The sequence below is a fragment of the Melozone crissalis genome, unplaced genomic scaffold, assembly GCF_028551555.1.
Source record: "Melozone crissalis strain CALT ecotype California unplaced genomic scaffold, PUWL_Pcris_2 ptg000026l_1, whole genome shotgun sequence".
In the NCBI taxonomy this organism is placed as follows: domain Eukaryota; kingdom Metazoa; phylum Chordata; class Aves; order Passeriformes; family Passerellidae; genus Melozone; species Melozone crissalis.
The window spans coordinates 2852160-2871979 of record NW_026535804.1 but is presented as its reverse complement, the minus strand read 5'-3'; the positions used below and the strand labels follow the sequence as shown (position 1 = coordinate 2871979).

At 43.4% G+C, this 19820-nt stretch overlaps 1 pseudogene; it reads right to left on the bottom strand.

The window, feature by feature from the left end:
- Nucleotides 1-16655: 16655 nt before the first annotated feature.
- Nucleotides 16656-19820, bottom strand: part of LOC128938390 (E3 ubiquitin-protein ligase TRIM58-like) — a 44818-nt pseudogene continuing 41653 nt past the window's right edge.

The following is a 19820-nucleotide window of genomic DNA, read 5'->3' as shown; positions in this document are numbered from 1 at the left end:
TCTGACCGATTTAAAATTTCTGTGTTTAATTCTTTTTGTTCCTAGCATGGCTTTTCCCCCCCCAGCATGGCTTTTTGCTCCCCAGCATTGCTAAGCTCCAGTTCTTTTAATAAATTATTTCTCTGCTTTTCCTCTCCTTGGCAGAATAAATTGTATTGATGTAGCCCATGAAATATTTATCATGGTACCCTTTCCCCTCCAGGCTGTGATCTTGTCTGATTTTGCAAGCTAAAGAGAATTAGGCTGGTTGGTGCTTAGAAAAGGAAACCTCCAAGAACAAAAATCCTGTCTATATGTTAAAGTAATGCTAGATAGTTAGAAGATTATTAGTGAAATAAACAGGGCCAGGAGACTTCTTCGCCTTTTTAATGCCTTTATTATAAGTGATCAGCTCAGCGGGTCTACAGTCTCCCGTCGTCTCTCCCAGGACGACCCAGAGGAGGAGAATATGCGCAGCTTTGTCCACTAGGGGCAGAGCTGGGGGTCGGGTCCTCGTGGGAGCCTTTTAGGGCGTGATGATCCCTTCGTTGGTACTTTTCCCGGCCCCTTCCCGCCTGCTCTCAGCGCCGGGGATGGCTCCCGTGGTCAGGGCGAGAGGGACTCCGAAGGTGTTCCGCATCTCTGCAGGCTCAGCACTCCGCTCCTCACGTCTAGACGTCACTCCAGTCTCTCAACTCTTAGGTGGCTCGTTGTTTTTGGGGTTTTCTCCGTGCATTTGGAATAGGGGTTCCACACAGCATGCTGATCCTTGGGAGTATTTTGCATATCCCTCCCCTCCAAAGTCTCTTCTTGCTGTTCGGGGAGGTCCCCACCCTTCACTGTCTTGGAGAAGGGCCGTTAACTCGCCCCAGCCAGGGCTTTTACTGATACAAAAACAACTATTAACGACAACGACCCGTAATTACCATAACACAAGCAGCACCCCAACAGTACTGGTAACCTTTTTCTCACAGAAAAAAATCAACAGAATTTTTGTTCATAACAGTCCCCCCTCTTTTTCTTTTATCGAGCTTAAATTTTAAACTCGCATCGACTTACAATTTTTGACTCATGGGTTTCATATTTAATTTTTTGAATCGACTATAAATTTCTTGTGCACTTTGGTAATCACTGTTACTTAACTTTGTTACTTTCCTTGGTTTCTTTAGGTTGGTCTGCACGGCAAATGCTGTTTTAATGAAACAGATAAATAAGCATAGTAAAAAGAGCAATCTTCCAAGTATACACACAGTGAGAAAAACTACGTTTTCTCATACATCTTTTTGGAAAATCTCTAGGTTCTCCCACCAACTGGAATCAAGTGTAGGAGTTTGTTCTTGATTATTTACACATGCTAATCTTTTTATTTTGTTTGAAATATTCCTAATAATTGCATTCTTTATTTTTAATACTGCCTGGAGCCTGATGACTTTGTTTAACATAGATATTGGAATCTGAACTTGTACTTTACATTTTTGAATTTCCTCAATTTCTATTTCACTTTGCTTGTTCTGTTTAATTTCTTCCAAATCATTATATATAGGAACTCCTAAACTTGATCTAGTTTCTTTGGGCAACAAGAAGAAAGCTGGTTTTATCATTCTAGTGGTGCAGCTGCCAGACCAGTCTCCTGACAATTTGGTGTGTGCTGTGGTATCAGAGATCAAACCTAGGGGTTTAGAGCTCCCCTGAAATGTGTTTTCAGCTTCTGTTGGGCATTCCCAACATTTACACAGTTCTTTCATTTTCCAAAAGGGGTTTATCTCTTTTTCAGTACACTCATAACATTCATAAACTTCATGGTGAATACACTTGTCTCTTTCTCTTTTCTCAACAGACTCTAATTTGTTTGGATCTCTTGGGATCTATTGGGTAGCTGAATACTTTACTGCTAAATACTTGTTACAAACAATTTTTCTTACCACTTTCACCATTTCTTTTCTTTTTACTAGATCTACTGAGCTTGTTTCAGCAGCATCACATTCAAAGCACAACCAGGCTTCCTCTATAGGGCACTCTCCTAGGAGTGGCTGCCTAAAAGTGGCAATATTGTGGGCTGTCTAATACATTCTCTTATTTTTCTGATAAAGGACCAATTGGGAGAGGTTAACACAATCAGGGTTAGAACTGATGTGGACTCTAGACAAGGAGCTCACTTCCTCCTTGTAGAGGGGTTGGTAGCACTCACTGCACGGCTCTGCTGGGCTCCCCAGAGCACCACCAGCAATCAGAGCCATCATTACTACCCTTCCCATGAGTCTGGTATGGGTCATCTTGCACAGCCTGCCCACCCGGCCTTGCCTCTTGGGGAATTTTACTGAGAAGAAGCTTCCAAGCTCTTTAAGAGTCCCTTCTACCTGCTTCTCTGGTTAAACCTCTTTTGGTCTGCTCCCTACCAATTTTGGTTTCTCCTAGGGGAGTGCGCTAGAGGATTAACTTGGAGTCTTTAGAATTAAATTGGGGAACTTAACCAGAATTACTTATTTACAGTCTTAAACTTTTTACCAATATAGTTTACACAGAACAGTCTTGAAACATTTTAAGCAATGTTAGAACTCTGATACCAATTTTCCCACACAGTTCAGTCTTTTTGACTCTTCCTTCTGAGAGTCAACTTTAAATCACAGTATACTTAGGTGAATTTGAATCCTTATCCAGTGCCTGGAGGTGAGAATGGTGTGGACTCTGGCCCAATGCCAGAGGGAAAAACTGGGAGTCTGGCCCAATGCCAGAAGGAGAAAGGGGTGGAGTCTGGTCCAATGCCAGAGGGAGAATGGGGTGGAGTCCGGTCCAATGCCAGAATGCCAGGGGGGAAAAAAACTGATGTTGAATCTTGGTCCAATGCCAGGAGGTGAGAGTGATGTGGGTCTAACCTTTTTCCTTTGGTCTGCACAGTCAAATTAGTAATGAAGAGTACCTGAAACGGGCTTTCAAACACAGGCATTAATGGTCTGCAATGTTATGATTCTATCAAAACTCAGTTTCTCTGTTTAATGTTATTGGTTAACTTCTCTTTTTCCATAGCTTGCATGTTTCTCTCATCAACTTCTGCATACTCTGTATTTTGCAAGGAGTTGTATTTCTGTTAGCTAACTTAACTCCCAGAGTGCTTTTATTCTCTTATTTTTCTGTGTATTTAATTCACTGGTTTTCTGTTCTATTTTTCAGGATCGTATCTATTTATCTCTTGCTTCTGTTTCTTACTTTCACTTAGAGCTTAAATACTTCTCTCAACCCCTTACACTTCGTCTATATTCACACTCTTATTTCTCATTGAGTTTCACACATTCCTTCACACCCTCAAGACACAAACTGGATCATTATTCCTAGATAATCCCGGGTCCTTGTAGCCCTCCTTCACCCTGGGGTTGGCCCACAGGTCTCAGTATCTCTGGGCCTCTTGGAAGGGCCCTGACTCTGGTTGCCTCTGGTGCACATTCACCTGTGAGGCTGTCTGCGTGTCACTCACGCTCTTACAGCTACGGCTCCCTCACACATCTGGGGAGCACTAGTCTGGTTTGCAGGTCACACACACTCTTTGGCCACAGCCCCCACCCGCCCGGGGGACACAAGCCTGGTTTGCAGGTCACACATACACACACTTCCACTGCCCCCCTTCTCACCTGCCCGGGAAGTTGAGGCTGACTTTGTGACTCACTCTCACACACACAACAAGACAACAAAAAGGTACCATTTACTTTCCCATCACTCATTACAAGTTTAGTGTTACTGGCCAGTTTTGGTGCTATTGGATATCCTTTCTACCTAGCTGTTTTTGTCTAACTTCAGATGTTTTTTCACTATACTATACTATACTTCTTGGTACTTTGTTGAGACAGGACTTATCTGCTCCTGTATCTGCTCAAAAATTCAAATTCTTCATTTAGGGGTCCCACTTCAAAGTTTACTAAGGGCTCTTCTAGATGTTGCATTGGGTCCCCTATAGTGTAAAGCCCCTGACCCTCTAATCGTCACCTTTAAGGATCTTCCCTAAATTATCTTGTTCCCTGGCTATTGCCGCGTCGAAACTGAGCTTTCTACAAAACCTCCTGATATGTCCTGCCTTTCCACAGTATGAGCAATGTCGTTCTCTCAAAGGGCCTTGAGGTGTCTCCATCCCTCTTGCACCTGACAGTACTGGCCTATCCTTGCCTCCTCCTGGTGGTGGACCCGCCCACCCTGCACTTTCTCTAGCTACAGCAACCATGATCTTAGCCTTGGCCTTTGCTTTTTCTTCCTCCCTCCTTAAATACACCTTCAATGCCTCTTTTAATAACTCGTTTATGTCCTTCTCTTGCCAATCTTCCATCTTTTCCAGTTTTCTCCTTATATCAGGCCAAGATTTGGTAACAAATTGGACTTTTAGTAGCATTTGACCTTCTGGGGTGTCTGGGTCTCTTCTAGAATACAACTGGAAGTTCCGCCTTAGGCAATTAAGCCAGGCAGCAGGAGCTTCATCCTTCTCTTGTGTACCCTCAAATGCCAATTGGGTGTTAGTTCCTTTGGGAACTGACTCTTTGATCCCCTGTATTATCAAAGACCTATATTCCCTCATGGCCTTCCTCCCTTCCTCCTGATTAGGGTTCCAGCTGGGATCCATTAGTGGCAATTTCTGTTCACCTGATGGCACCTGGGGTCCTGGACTGTTATCTTTCTCCCAAATTCTGATGCCAGCCGCCCTAATCATCTGGACCTCTTCTGGGGAAAATAAATATACTCAGGATGGAATTCATCTCCCCCCAAGTGTAGATATTTGGACCTAGAAATTGATCCACTTGGTTGGCTATGCCCACTGGGTCCTCAACTAAATGCCCCAACTCTTTCTTGAATCCTCTCACCTCAGAAGCAGTTAGGGGAGCATTCATAAAGCCAACACCTCCCACTATTCCTCCCATAGGAACCTCTCTGAGGGGAAACAGTCTCTCCGCCTTGGAGGTCTTGGATCTGGTGCTACAGTACGGCCCATCTTCAGATGCCAAACTACTTTGAGGGTCATCTTGGTTACCCTGAACGTTCTGCCCATCAGCAGGTGTATTTGCTGATAGCTGTTTACTGGGCGAGGAGGCATTTGTGTCCCAACTAGGAGGAGGTAAAGGGACAGCAATAGGAGGGGGAGAAGAGCCTGAACGAATATTAAGTGGAGCTGGAGAAGGGGTGGAGAATGCAGCAGGTGGAGTAGGTGCTTGTGGTGATGCAGAAGGAACTGGAGGAGCTGAAGGGAGTTGTGAGGGAGTGGTTACCGGAAGAGATACTGGGTTTACCATAGCGGAAGCTGAAGAGGTAGAAGGAGGAGTTTGAGCAGGTGGTAATGAGATGGCAGCCGGGGGAAGAACCGGACCTGCCATTTGAAGAAGAGGATTATAAGGTGGAGGGGCAGAAGGAGGCAAATAATCTAGGGGGTCCCATCTTTTACTAGTTCTATCATCCCCTCCTTCATTCCCCTCTTTCTTCCTCTGTACCTTACAAATTTGCACCCCTTCATCCTCAACAGCGCTCTTTGCCCAGCAAGCCACATACAATAATTGCTCAGGATCAGTATCTCTTCGAGCTGTCAGATAATTATTTAATAGTTGGCACACCCACTTATCCTTTGTCCCACACCAAGGCCATCCTCCTTGCAAGTCTAATTCTGGCCACACTTCCATACAATAATGGATCATTTTCACTTTATCTAATCCCTCCGTGGCCTCTATAGAATCCCATTTTACTAACAGTTCTCCTAAGGGACTACTGGGAGGTATATCCCTCAGTCTCTTGCTGGTCTTTTTACTATTACACCCTCCCATTTTACAGGTCTCAACAGTAAAAAGTCCCAAAGGTGCCTTTACTGACCGGTAATTTCAAAAACAACCTTGTTTGAGGAGCTTCAGCCTCCTCCACTGAACTTCAAATTTCTGCCTGATGCTCAGGACTTTATACTGAAACAACTGCCCGATCTCTTGATTGCCCAACTTCCCAACGTCAGGTCTTACATCTATCGGGACTTGAACACACGAAGCCTCGGCCTTAAGAAACCGGGTCGTGCCTGACTCCCTCAGTCAGGAAAAACAACTGCCTGATTTTTAGTTTGCCTAACCCGCCAATTTTTAGGCTTCACCGTATCAGGACTTAAAAGCAAACCACAGCCTCCTTCGCTGGGGTTTGTGCCTGACTCCTTTGTCAGGACTTATTTTGCCTGCAGGGCTTGTGAGCTACCCGAATCCTTCTCGGGACTGACAAATCTTACTCGAATGCTTCTCGAGACTTACAAATCTGCCTGACTTCCCTCTGTCAGGACTTACTTTAGGTGCGTGCCATTCATACACAGTAATTCCCTCCGCACGCCCGGAGTGGGGGGGCCCTTTATTCCCCCTTGGGAGACTACTCACTCACACTAATTCCACGTGCTTCCCCTGTTTCTGGCCAGCCCCTTCGCAGGAGTCCGCAAACGTGGTACTAAGGGGTCCACTCTCAGGTCGAGGGTCCGGCTGCCGGCCTCGTCTCACTCACACACACATGCGAACGTCTCCCACTCCCGCCACCGGATTTCTCACCTGTCCGGTGCTCCCGTACTCCTCTGCGTCGCTGCTCCTGAGCCGATCCCTCTGGTCCTGATAGCCAGCTGTCCTCTGAAGATCCAAGATGGCCAATCCTGAGTCCTCTTGCAGCGTGGCTATTCCAGACAAGCACCCCAGCTGAAATAAACAGGGCCAGGAGACTTCTTCTCCTTTTTAATGCCTTTATTATAAGTGATCAGCTCACGATTGGGCAGCTCAGCAGGGCTGCAGTCCCCGTCGTGTCTCCCAGGGCGACTCAGAGGAGGAGGATATGCGCAGCTCTGTCCACTAGGGGCAGAGCTGGGGGATCACGTCCTCATGGGAGCCTTTAGGGCGTGGTGATCCCCTTCAGATCTTAGTCCTCCCAGCTCAGTCGGCTCAATCTTACTGCCGGGGACGACTCCCATGGTCAGGGCAAGAGGGACTCCTAAGGTGTTCCGCATCTCTGCAGGCTCAGCACTCGGCTCCTCACGTCCAGACATCACTCCAGTCTCTCAACTCTTATTTGGCCCGTTGTTTTTGGGGTTTTCTCCGTGCGTTTGGAGTCGGGGTCCCACAAAGAATGCTGGTCTTGGAGTCACTTTGCATAACGCCCCCTCACCTTCTCAGGTGTCTTCACTATTCTGGGAAAAGTACACCTTAGCCTCGGGCAAGGCTCTGCTAATACAAAAGGAGCAATTAGCCACAATGACCCGTGATTACAATAACAAAACACACAGAACTTTGGCAGGGACAGTGATCTGGCTGCCGTTTTGTAACTTTTTCTCACAAAAAAAATATTAACCGAATTTTTGTTCATAACAAGGAGGATATGCGCAGCTTTGTCCATTAAGGGCAGAGCTGAGGATCAGGTCCTCGTGGGAGCCTTTAGGGCGTCGTGACCCCTCAGAAGTTGTTGTTTGCCGCTTCGCCCTGTCCGCTCCTGGTTTCGGGACAACTCCCATGCTCAGGGTGAGAGGGATTATGAAGGTGTTGAGCATCTCTGCAGGCTCAGCACTCCGTTCGTCACGTCCAGACATCACTCCAATCTCTCAACTCTTAATTGGCTCGTTGTTTTTGGGTTTTCTCAGTACGTTTGGAGCAGTAGCCCCCCATACCATGCTGGTTCTGGAGTCACTTTGCATGCCACCCACCCCCCCCCCTCCCCCCCCTCCCCCCCCCAATCTCTTAAATATTTGAGGAAAAGTACAACTTAGCCTCGGGCAAGGCTCTGCTAATACAAAAGGAGCAATTAGCCACAACGACCCGTGATTACAATAACAAAACAGGCAGAACTCCAGCAGCAACAGTGATCTGGCTGATTTTTGTAACCTTTTCTCACAAAAAATATTGGCAGATTTTTTATTTATAACAGTCCCCCCTCTTTTTCTTTGATTGAGCTTAAATTTAAGCTCGCATCAACTTACAATTTTTTACTCATGAGCTTCATATTTAATTTTTTGTATTGATTATAAATTTCTTGAGCACTCTGGTAATCATGGTTACTTAACTTTGTTACCTTTCTTGGTTTCTTTAGGTTGGTCTGCTTGGCCAATACTACTTTAATGAAACAGGGAAACAAGCATAGTAAAAAGAGCAATCTTCTAAATAAACACAGTGTGAGAAAAACTTTTTCCCATACACTCTTATTGAAAATCCATAGGTTCTCCCACCAACTGGAATCAAATGTAGGAGTTTGTTCTTGGTTATTTACACATGCTGATTTTTTTTATTTCGTTTGAAATGTTTGTGATAATTGCATTCTTTATTTTTAATACTCCCTGGAGCCAGATGATTCTGTTTAACATAGATATTGGAGTCTGAACTTGGTTTTTACAATTTTGGATTTTCTCAATTTCTATTGCACTTTGCTTCTTCTGTTTGGTTTCTCCTAAATCATTGTATATAGGAACTCCTAAACTTGATCCAGTTTCTTTGGGTAATAAGAAGAAAGCTGGTTTTATTATTCTAGCTGCGTAGCTGCCAGACCAGTCTCCTGACAATTTAGTGTATGCTGTAGTACTAGAGATCAAATCCAGGTGTTTAGAGCTCTCCTGAAATGTGTTATCAGTTTCTGTTGGGCATTCCTTATATTTACACAGTTCTTTCATTTTCCAAGAGGGGTTTATCCCTTTTTCAGTATACTCATAACATTCATATACCTTATAGTGGGTACACTTGTCTCTTTCTCTTTTCTCAACAGACTCTAATTTGTTTGGATCTCTTGGGATCCACTGGGTAGCTGAATACTTTACTGCTAAATACTTATTATAAACAATTTTTCTTACTGTTTTTACCATTTATTTTTTTCTCTAGTTAAATGGTAAATGGTACCATAAACAAAGTGCAAACAATGAAAGGAATGCATATGTATTACCTCAAATAATATCTTGTGGATAATGTCTATTATAAAAAGTCAGTGAATTCATATTATGAGATTAACCACATAATCGGAATCATTAATATATCAGCAATAACTGTCCTAAGAAGTCAAGATCATATTTTTCCACAGATCTATGCATATATGACATTAAAGTAAAATAAAAGTAAGAAAGAAAGCACTAAACATCTTACAACTCTTTAGTTTAGTTTAGTTTGGAATTGTTAGTCATTCTTCTGTGCTATCTATGGAAGATAAAACAGCAAAGGTTGTTATAAATAATTATGTTAATTAACCAGTGCAAAACATTTACACTATAGAATCTTCAATGAAATCAAGAGTCTAACAAACTGTATCTTCACATATTTTACATAAGTTATTATCTTATATCTTTAAACAGGTGTTTACCAATACTTCATCATAGCTGTTTCAGTCAGTTCCATCTTAGGTTTATAACAAAATAACTATATCTTTTAAGTTAAATGAGCAGATTTCAGCAGATGTTAGCCTCATGCAAACTTCACATCATTCATCTCTATAACAAAAGAATTGCATTTTTTAATGTAAACAACCATATTTCAACAGAACTTAAAATTAATTTCACTGAAACTCAATGTTATTTATATATAACAGAAAGTATATCTAATATAACTTAAAGTTAACATTACTGAAACTGAAAAGAAATTGATCTTAATAAAACCTAACAGAACTTAAAATAAAAACTTAAATTGAACAACACTTAATTTTGCTTAATCTTTCCAACACCTAATCTTGACAGAAATTAACTTAATAGAACTTAACCTTAAGAGAATTTAAATTTAACAGAACCTTAACACAAATTAAATGTAACAGAACTTCAAATTAACAGAACGTAAACCTAACATCACTCAAGCTTAATAGAACTTAACATTACTTAAATGTAACAGAACTGAGGTCAGAGTTGAGACTGTTCATTTAAAAGTTCCAGAAAAAACTGAGTTTAACTCATTTTGACTCTATCATTACGAAAAAGTTACTAGAAATCTGTCATACAACAGTTAAACATCAATGAACAACATGCAGGTAAACAACTGTTCCATGACTGAAATAGCAGCAACATGGATTTACTGAAGAGATTATAAAGGTGTGATAAGTATGATTTTAAGTAATTTAGTTTTGAGAATAGTTCATGGTAACTGGAAATATTATTGAAAATACTAGTAGTGGAGATTTTTCTTGTCTAAGTATAACTTTGTCAGGATTTTTCAAAGTGCAGCTTTACTCAGAAAAATGACAACAGTGTAGATTTTGGCAAACTGCCCTTCAAACTTGCACCTTTTTGAAATTGTCTATACAATAGATTTGAGCTTGGCCTAATAAAGGTAATGGGACATAAATACTGAAGGCTAAAACAACAAGAACCTACTTATATAGTACTGCTATGAGTTTTGCACAAGTAACTCAAGTCAATGGGTGTGTAAGACACATATATAAGCTGCTGCAAAGTCAGGGTTTCAGATTATTCTTATGGAGTGAGCTACTGCTCATGGCAGTTGTGGTCCATCAGTGTTCTTAAACTGTTTTGATATCTAGTCCAATTTCAATTCATATGTGGCAAGGAAGAATAAGCACTCTCAAATCACTAAATAGGTATATGGAACCAAAATGCTGTCACAAGTGTCTTTATGGCAAAAGATTCACAACAAATTACTTTAATAAAGATGTGGGGTAAAAAGCAAGCAAACTGGTAAAGCTGGCATAATTTGTCTGCCTTTGCAGTGGAGTTTCATGTACTAATTATAGCTAAGCCTCAAATAGTTGCTGCAGATAAAATTGAAGGTTTGCCTTCAATGTTAGCAAATGAATGCCTGATATATGACTTAGCTAATCGCTTCCAGTGCATCATGCAGTGTGCTGAGTCCGGGTTTGAAAATTAATTGCTGCTCTGTTAACACCTACCCTAAATATTTGCAAGGAGGGGTCCCCCAGATTTTTTAAGGGGACACCCAATCTTACGAATATAAGCCTTCTTGTCTACAAACTGAAATATTATCCAGTTGCAAATATTTTAGGTATATCAGTTTCTAATTTTTGTGGTAATTGCTAACACCATTATAACTTAGCAAAGAATCAGTGTTAATTTAGTGCAACCAGACCTTAAATCAAAATTCTTGAAAAGGGAGTATACATCCTACATGGCATGTTCTACCAATCATGCAATATACCAGCATTTTTGTTAAAGAATATTGGAATATGAATCCCAATATCACCAGTTAGATTGTGCCTGGGCCAGTCTGACCCTTGCTGCTAGGCCAAAGGCAGCAACTGTGGTGTAATCATCCCAGAGATACCTTTAGCTTGCTGGAGATTCCAGCTGGGCACTGAACAAGTCCAGGCTTGTTAGGAACTCTGTTTACTTCAGGAGGAAGGCTTCAGGCGAATGGTGAGGAGGAAAAGGAGATGGATTCTTCTGGAGGGTTATATATCCAGAGGTTTATTCCATGGTTACAGAGGTCTGAACGTGAGCAACAGGTCCAACAGAATCCCGAGCACATGGCCTGATTACCTTTTTAAGCTCCCGGGGCGGGGGGAGGGGAGGGGACAGGTGAGCCACCAACCAGGTGAGAGGGGCAGGGTCTCAGGGGAAGATGACACCCAGACAGGCCAATGACCTCTGGGCATAGGGGCATCTTTTGAACTTGACCAACCACACTACGACCTTCCTGGAATGTTAAGCCTGATTGACAGGACTCACTCAGCATGGGGGCAAGGGGGAAGGGAGAGGCGTATAGGCACACCCGGGAAGTGACCTGGAAGTCTAAAATGGGACATTACAGCACACCGCAACAAAAGAATTTAGATTTTATCATGTTACCAAAATGTAGGAAGAAACTACATTTACACAGGCAGCTTTGAATCTCTCTAGTAAACAATCCTGTTAAAAATCACAGCTCACTGAGAATACAAGGGTAATTTTAGCAAATGTATTTCAAAGCATCTTCTAGGCGTTCTGATAGCGATGTGCCATAGCTTCAGCATTTCATGCAGGCTATGATCCTGCCATGCAACGGATCTGACCAGGCATCAGGCAAGCGGCTCCTGGCAGGCATCAGGTGGAGGAGCCACATGGCGCAGGGACCTGAGAAGAGGTGGGGGAGCTCTGATGAGTTGATGTCACAATCCACTCGTACAAGTGGGGATCGTGATGGTTCGGTAACTGATCTCAGAGTGCAAAAACACAGAGAGGATTTTAGTATTAATCAAAACAAATGCACCTTTATTGAGTGCTTACAGCAAATGTGATAGAAGGATTTAGAATGGAGATAAAGGGTAGAGAGAGAGAGAAAGAGGGGAGGGGTATAGCTACCAGTGGAGAGACGAAATCCTCGTAGTCTAGCCAATAGATCCATCTTGTCACATCTGGGAGCATCTAAAAGTCTTAGTTAACTCAGGGGTCTATTATAGTCATCTGTTGAGGGAGGAGCAGGTAAAAGACGATGAAGAATAAGTCTATTGAAACCACCAAGGGGAGAGCAGGTAAAAGACAATGGAAGAATAAGGCCATTGGAAAATGAGTACAGACAGTTCAGCTCCAAAACATGTCAAAGCAATCTCAGCAGTGAGCGGGACCCATTGTTTTCAGGATTGGTTTCTATGGGATTGGTCCAGCAAACACACCTGCAGGCAACATTTGGCAGACATCTTGCTTCAGTCAGGCCAGTGACTTCGGACCATCTCTTACATTTGAGGTGGCTTTCAAGCCCAGGGACCCAAAACCAGCCATGGGGCAAACTGTGGGCAGGGGGATTGATCTTTTTCCTTGGATCCGTTCTCAGGATCCATTCTCAGGATCCGGGCCTTGGATCTGTGCCCAAATTCGTTATCAGTATCTTTCTTAGCATTCCCTGTTGCAGCTGCTCACAGGAGTTTTAAATCAAGGTCTCTCTCATTTAGGAAAGAGTTACAAGAGTTTTTTTTAACCCATAATAACAGTTGCCCTAATTTGGAGAAAGTGCTGCAATATTTGCAAGCTGCATCGACTTTATCAGAACACTATCCCACTCTTAGGATACTTACAGTTCCATGGTTCCTCATCCAGCAAACACCACAGACCTAATCAGCTGTACCAGGATCTTGCTTTGTGTCAGATTGTATCTGGCAAAGAAAGTCCCCCGTTGTTGTTGCAGGGTCTGACCTCTGCTCTCTGCTCACAGTCTGAAGGTTGTAAAGGTCTGCCTTGCCGAGTCGCAGTCATCCTCCTCACTGTAATCTTATCTCTTGTCGTTCATAGGCAGAGGAGGATAGAACAGGTTTGTCAAAACGGGATGTTAAACAGAGGGTCTCTCATGAGCCAGGTGGTGGTGGCAGCAGCAGTAGCTGCTGCTTCTCCATTGGCTTTTGATTGCAGCAATAAGTCCTGAACCAAGCACTACATCGTTAGCAATCTTGTGGCTATTTCTCCCTTTGTAGCTGTCTCCCATAAGCTTGCCCCACTTCCTCCCACGTTTTGACAAAAAAAGCAGTCGGTACAACTACTCTCACCCCATTTCTTTTGCACCACAGTAATAAGTTCATAAGGACTGTTTATAGCATTTTATCCATTGTTTGCCCTACATGAGTGTCCATATATTCACTGTAGCTTTGTCTTTGGTCGAGTCTTGAACCCCCATTATCCCCAGCAGCTCACCTTGAGCATTTGCAGCTCTTCTCCTGGCTGCATTACCTCTCGCGACTCTCTTGGCCACATACCTGCTACTGACCCCTTTCTCCACCACTATCCTCGCGGTCAGCTATTGCTGCATCACATTGGGATTCCCAGATGTCACAGTAGAGACTGACAAGCCTTCATGCAGCAATAGCTCATCTTCATTCTTCACGGCTCATATTTCTGTAGTTTTCTAAAAGCATCATGTTTAATTCTAATTGGTTAGCAACGTGTTCCTCCCCAGTTCATTGGTTAGTAGTTGCTAGAATATGCTCGCCAAAAACTTACTTCCCTAAAGATGTTTACATTCCTTTTTCACATGGGTACAAGGATGGTTCTCATGGTTATGAATTTCTTTCTCACAGTTACTTTCAGGTGAGCTGTTAGCCATACTTAGCTGAAGTAGCAGGCCTGAGCCATGATTTTACAAGGGTAACAAGGCTCTTATTTTATAATGTTTTACCTGTATGCAACAGCATTGCAGCTAATTAGTGTTAAATCTGGTAGGCAATTTTTGGATGATGAGCATACTTGTCTATAAAGAACAAAATGAGACCAACAGCTTAGTTTGCAGACTAGAACAAGCAGCCATCTGTCACCCTGGTTTTTTAAGGCTTTCTAAATCTTCTGATGTTGACATTCTTGTAGTAAACTTTCTCACACACTTTCTGTAAATAACTCATTGTTTTGCATTCCTTTATGGAGGAAGAGAACGTTAATAGACTGTTAGTTTGACCAGTGTCATTGGAGAGGTGGCACTGTCACCCTCCAATCCGCTGTCACTTTTCGAAAACTGTAAATGTTAGAGTCAGAAAATGAACTTCCCTTTTTTCTTCACCTTGAGAACAGTGATGTGAGCTTGTGTTCTTTCGTGTCCTATAGGGACAGCCATCAGGAGATTATTTTCTGTTCATGAGCTGGAAACTGTGTCAGAGAACTAAAAATATTTGGAGTCCACCATACCTTGCCTTACCTCCGGAGCCAGTTTTGAATTACCTGCCCTACCTTGGTGTGTCTAACCCAGCAATAAACTCACACTTTGAAAATCAGAAAAATTGCAGATCCATGCCTGTAGCAACATTCCAGCTTTACAGTGGGTTTTGTGCTCTCTCTCTCCAGGAGATAGATCTTTTATATAAATTAATTAGGTACAGTAGAAGTGCTGCTAGTTGAATATTAAAGTATCTGCTTTTGCTGCCTATTTGTACTGAGGAGCATGTTGAAATGCTGGATTGCTGCAGATTTTATGCCAGCCATGTACAAAAACAATTACCTGCAAATGATGTTGACATTCTGCCCCCTTGCACTGGAGCCATGCATCGGATCTCTTACCTCTGCCATATATCACTTGATTCTGAATTGTTCTGCTGAGTCATTAAACCTGTTTATTTTAAGTTTTTAGAAGATTGTTACATTTTTAACCCTCTTTCATACTCTTCAAATTATTCTAGCATTTAACTCACAGCTAAACAGCAGAATAGATTAATTTACCACCTGAGAATAAAAAACAAAGTTGAGGAAAATGGATTTATTTTTACAAAAATATAACCTTGCAAAACTTTTTAGGGCAGACAACATGTTTCCACTTTGTGCTTGCCTGCTGCAAAGGAGTTCTGGTCTGGTGCTGGATTTGCAGATATCCCCTTAAATACACAGTAAAATTATACAGGGGAAAGGAATACAAGGGAGAAGCTAAAAATGGATTTTTGTCTCTGTGCATGCAAACAAGATAAGCCTCAGGAAAAACAGAGGAGGAGGAAATCCAGCCATGGGACCACTCCTTGAACAGGCTCCTTTCCCCAGCTGAGCTCTCCCACCCCTTCCTAGAATTATCCATGACTCCTGCCCTATCACATGTGTCACCATGAAAAATCAAATTTTTCTTGAACAGTGGAGAAATCTGGAGACAGCCCTTGAATTCCAAGTTTTGTGCCATCACTGAAACTGAGATCCAGGGACATCACAGTGGTGTGCTTAGCGGAACAGATCGTTCAATCTTCCCCCCTTTCCCAGCAGCAGCACATGAGGTTATTAAAGATTTACTATTTCTAGCTCCAGTCCCAGGTTACAATTAACATTCTGCACCATAGGAGCTTTTCAAAAGCTGTAAATTTTATCTGGTGCACAGAAACCTACTCCTTGCTTTATCTCACTTGGCTTAGTTATATTAAAAAGGAAAAAGTGAGGTTGGAAAGTAATTATGTGGTGGGGGGTGGCAAGGGGGTGGGGCGTGGAATAGAATTTATCATGCTGGAAAGGATTTAGCCCTGCAAATGAGTTCTTTGGGTCCTGAGAACGGTTTCAAATATTTTAGGTAGTCTCTCCAGATATTCTCTATAAAGAAGAGGTGAGGCATCTCACCCATGCCTCAAGATCAATTGGAAGAGAAAGGTACTTTTACCATTACCAGGCCATGAGAAACTTTCTTTTTATCCCAGATTCACCCCAACACTGGCTGCTCCTTTTGCAGTTTCAGATGGTTTTCCAAATAAAAGAATACATCCTCATAAGGCAATTAATTCAATTTCCCTCTCTCCTTCCCTAAACTAAGATACTATTCTCTGGCCTCTTAGTCTGGTAGTTTAACTGGGATACTGGCCACTACTGATGACAATATTGGATTAGTCTAGGTTTACTTGGTGGGTCTCTTCCAATCTGTTTCTAGTTTTTCAATATACATTTCAATGGAGAATTGAAATCTCCCACTTTGGTTTTAGAAGAAACCAGCCCCATTTTCAATAATTACAAATATACAAGCTATTATCTCTGAAAATTATAATGGTATTTCCGGGTTTGTAACAGAAGGGAGAGTGGGGAAGAGAAGGAAGACTGCTACACCGGCAATCACTAAAACTGACACAAGAGGGTGCATTAAGTCCACAAGTGCTTTTTTCATACTATCACAAAAGAAAATTTATTTCTCTTGACAAAATAAAATTTCCCTCAAAAAACTTTTCATTCTGATGCATGATTTAGAAAGCTGACCGCTATGGCAGATTTGTCCTCTAATTCAATACTTTTGTTCAGAAGACACAAATCAGCAACCTGATTACAATGTGATTCAATCACAGTATTGACCTTTGAAATGCAGAGTAAACTAATCATCATCATCATCAGAAAACTGCAGTATTGCTAGTGGTTCAGTGTCAGGCTCAGCAGCAGCAAGGCCTGTAGAGAAGAAGGGAAGGAATTTGCCTTCCTGTCTGCTGCCATCAGCAATGCTCAAAGTGTACAAAGCTACTGCCTTAAATACATCATAAAAAGAAACCTTCTTGGCTGGGATGTCCAAGAAGATCCCAATCTTTGACAAATAGCCAGCCACAGTCAGAGAGGTCCAAGGATTCGTGCAGGCCAAATAATCTTGCCCGTCTACACATGCGATAACCCAGAAGCCATTCTCAGGACACAGAGTCAAAGTCCCTTTGCGAGCCACAGATTCAGAGGCAATACCCAAGGCCCAGTTTCTTCTTGTCCCAACATTTACTTCCCAATAGTGTTTCCCAGAAGTGTATCCTTCCTTTGCCAACACAAACAGATGGGAATCAAATCTCTTCTGATTTCTGAGCATGAATCTGATGACACCAGTATCTTTCACTGTCCTCCCATCTGCAGAGATTTCCAATCTGGGATGAGCTGTGTCAGCATCCAGGATGACATCTCCTGCAATGGTCAAGTCAGGCCATGAGGAGCAGAAAACACAAGCTCTGCTTTGCTGAACCTTTCCCTTCTCTGCCATCATCCCCCTCTCATTTGTCCTTCCCCCTCTCCATGCTCAGGTGCACTCAGCAGGCTCTTGTCTTAGGATATCTCAAGCTTCTCCCTCTCCTCCTGCCATGTCCGTTTCTGCCAGAGAGAGTGGCAGCCAGCATATACCAAATGCCAGACACTCTTCCAGTGTTCCTGAGACTACAGCAGGCAGCTCCTAGGATGAGGCTGTGCTGCTCAACCTTCTCTGCCTCCATCTCTGCATTGCTGGCAGGGGGTAGCCTGAGAGAAAGGATCAGGAGTTGGCAGCAGATGGAATTATGTTTGCTTGCCAGCAGCTGTAATTAGGTTTGGATTAACTCCTTGCCAAAGTCTGAAGGGGATTTTCAAGCTTTAAGCACGTTTTTCCTCAATAACAGGAGACCACCAGTGCATGATATTGCTTGCACATGGATTAGAGTGGAAGAGAAGCCTGCAGTGCCACAAGGATAGGGGAATGTTTCTTGCCTCAGCTTTCTACATGCATCAGGGGATGGGAGGAACCCTGGTAGGACTCAAGCAAGGTGCAGTGCCACAAACTGAGGTCCTCTAGCTCAATTCTGATTGAAAGGAGAAGGAGCTGCTCCTGCTGTGGAGCAAGATCAGCTTCAGACACTTTTCCTGAGAGGCCCAAGAGCCAAATCAGAAGTGGAAGATGGAGCTGCGGTGGCCACTGCAAGCCAGCTGTGCCTGCTCCCCACAGTGGAGAGGGCTCCTGATGAACACAGGCAGGGCCTTGGGCAGCACATAACAGCAAAAAGTCAGCCAACCACCCTTCCCTGAGTGTGTTCTTCCCCAAACAGCTATCTGAGGGGGTTGGATGTGTTTTCTAGAGCTGCACTCAGGCTCTTGAGTACTCACTTCCTCATCTCACTTATGCTTACCTTTGTAGGACTGTAGGACTGGAAGATCTGTGGGAAAGGAGAAAAGCAGGAAATAAGTGCTTGCTCTGGCAATGAAGCAAAATTGGCCAACTCTCCCCCCTTGGTGACAATGAGGCCACTCTCATGCTCCCCTACTCTGACACTGACAGTATGGTCAGATGCAAGGCTCGTAGTGTTGCTGGGGCGCTGACAACACAATCAAACAGAACGGGATTGAGGATATCTCTTAACATGACACCCAGCTCGCTCTCCTTCATCACACTGATGCCACGCCCATGCTCTCCTACTCCCCCACCACACACACGCACCCTTCTCTTAACCAGTTCTACTCTCATTTCATCAAAGACTCCCAGAGAAAACATCAGGGTGTGTGATAATTTTGTTTTCCAGACATGGGGCATGTGGCTCCAGCTTGCTTCCTCTGAGGACCGAGGAGGACTAAAATGTGCTGTGAGATGAACTCAGCCTCCCTTTCCTTTTCAAATGGGAAAGAGAGGCCAGAGGAATGGCCAGACCCTAAACTGAAGGCTTTCACAGAGAAAGGCTTGCCAGGAAGCAAAGGTGACTTTCACTGCACCACTTACCCCTGGAGACCCTGTCAAAGTGATCGAGCACTGCTGGGCCAGGGGGAAGAGGAGCAGGCCTTGCCCAAGGCCTGAGCCCCTACATTTTATCTGGGACTCTCACACTCGTAGTGGTCCTTCCTTCCCTGAAGTCTCCAACTCCCAGTGTTCTGGGGCACATGGGCTCTGGAGAAAGGAGAACAAAGACCCTCCCAGCTCAGTAGAACTGGTTTGGATGGATTGACGGCTGGAGTGCTAGGGAAGGAGCACAGGTCCTGTGAGCACTCCCAAAGGCTTGAGAAAGGCCTGATGGGCAGGATGGAGGGTTGGGATCAGCCCCCTCCATCTCTCCAAACAGCAGGTATGGGCTGTGGGAGACAACAATATTTGTTAAGGGGAAGAGAAGTGGGGAAAGCAAGAAGACAATACTAAGGCATGGAGGTGGGCCCCTTTACCACATATTGGGTCATAGAGAGCCTACACTACACATTCCTTTCATAGACAAGGTAATGAAGAGGAACTTTGACCACCTGCTGCCATCATCTCAGTGTTCAGGTGTCTTCACAGGTGGGGACACAAGAGCTACTTGCCAAGAAAATCTGTCCCTCTCCATCCACTTTAAGAAGCTGTGTACAAGAAGCTCACAGGACAATTTGCCTGTAAAGCAGCTTTTGCCTTCAGAGAGATGAAGTTCTGCTGGAAAAGGCCTTGCTCACCTAAGTCATATTTTGTGGACCCCAGTGAGGTCTGCAAAGTTTTTTCCAGAGTTTGTATTTCTTGGGAGAGCTGCTGGATGTCCATCAGCCTCATGGATTCCAAGACCCTTGAGGTATTTTCCTTCACTTGCCTTCCTGTAAGAGAAGACTGGTGTCAGTGGAAATGTGGTTTTGCCTCACCTGAGATGAGTACGGTATCACAAGTTACAAGGGACGGTTCTTCTTAAAAAGGACTAAAAAGACACTGTGCTTTTACTCCCTCCAAATGTGATGGAGAGAAAACAAACGTTTACTGACTCCCAGCACCATTTCACCATCAAAGATGTTCCACTGTCATGGGACAAAAGAGCTGCTC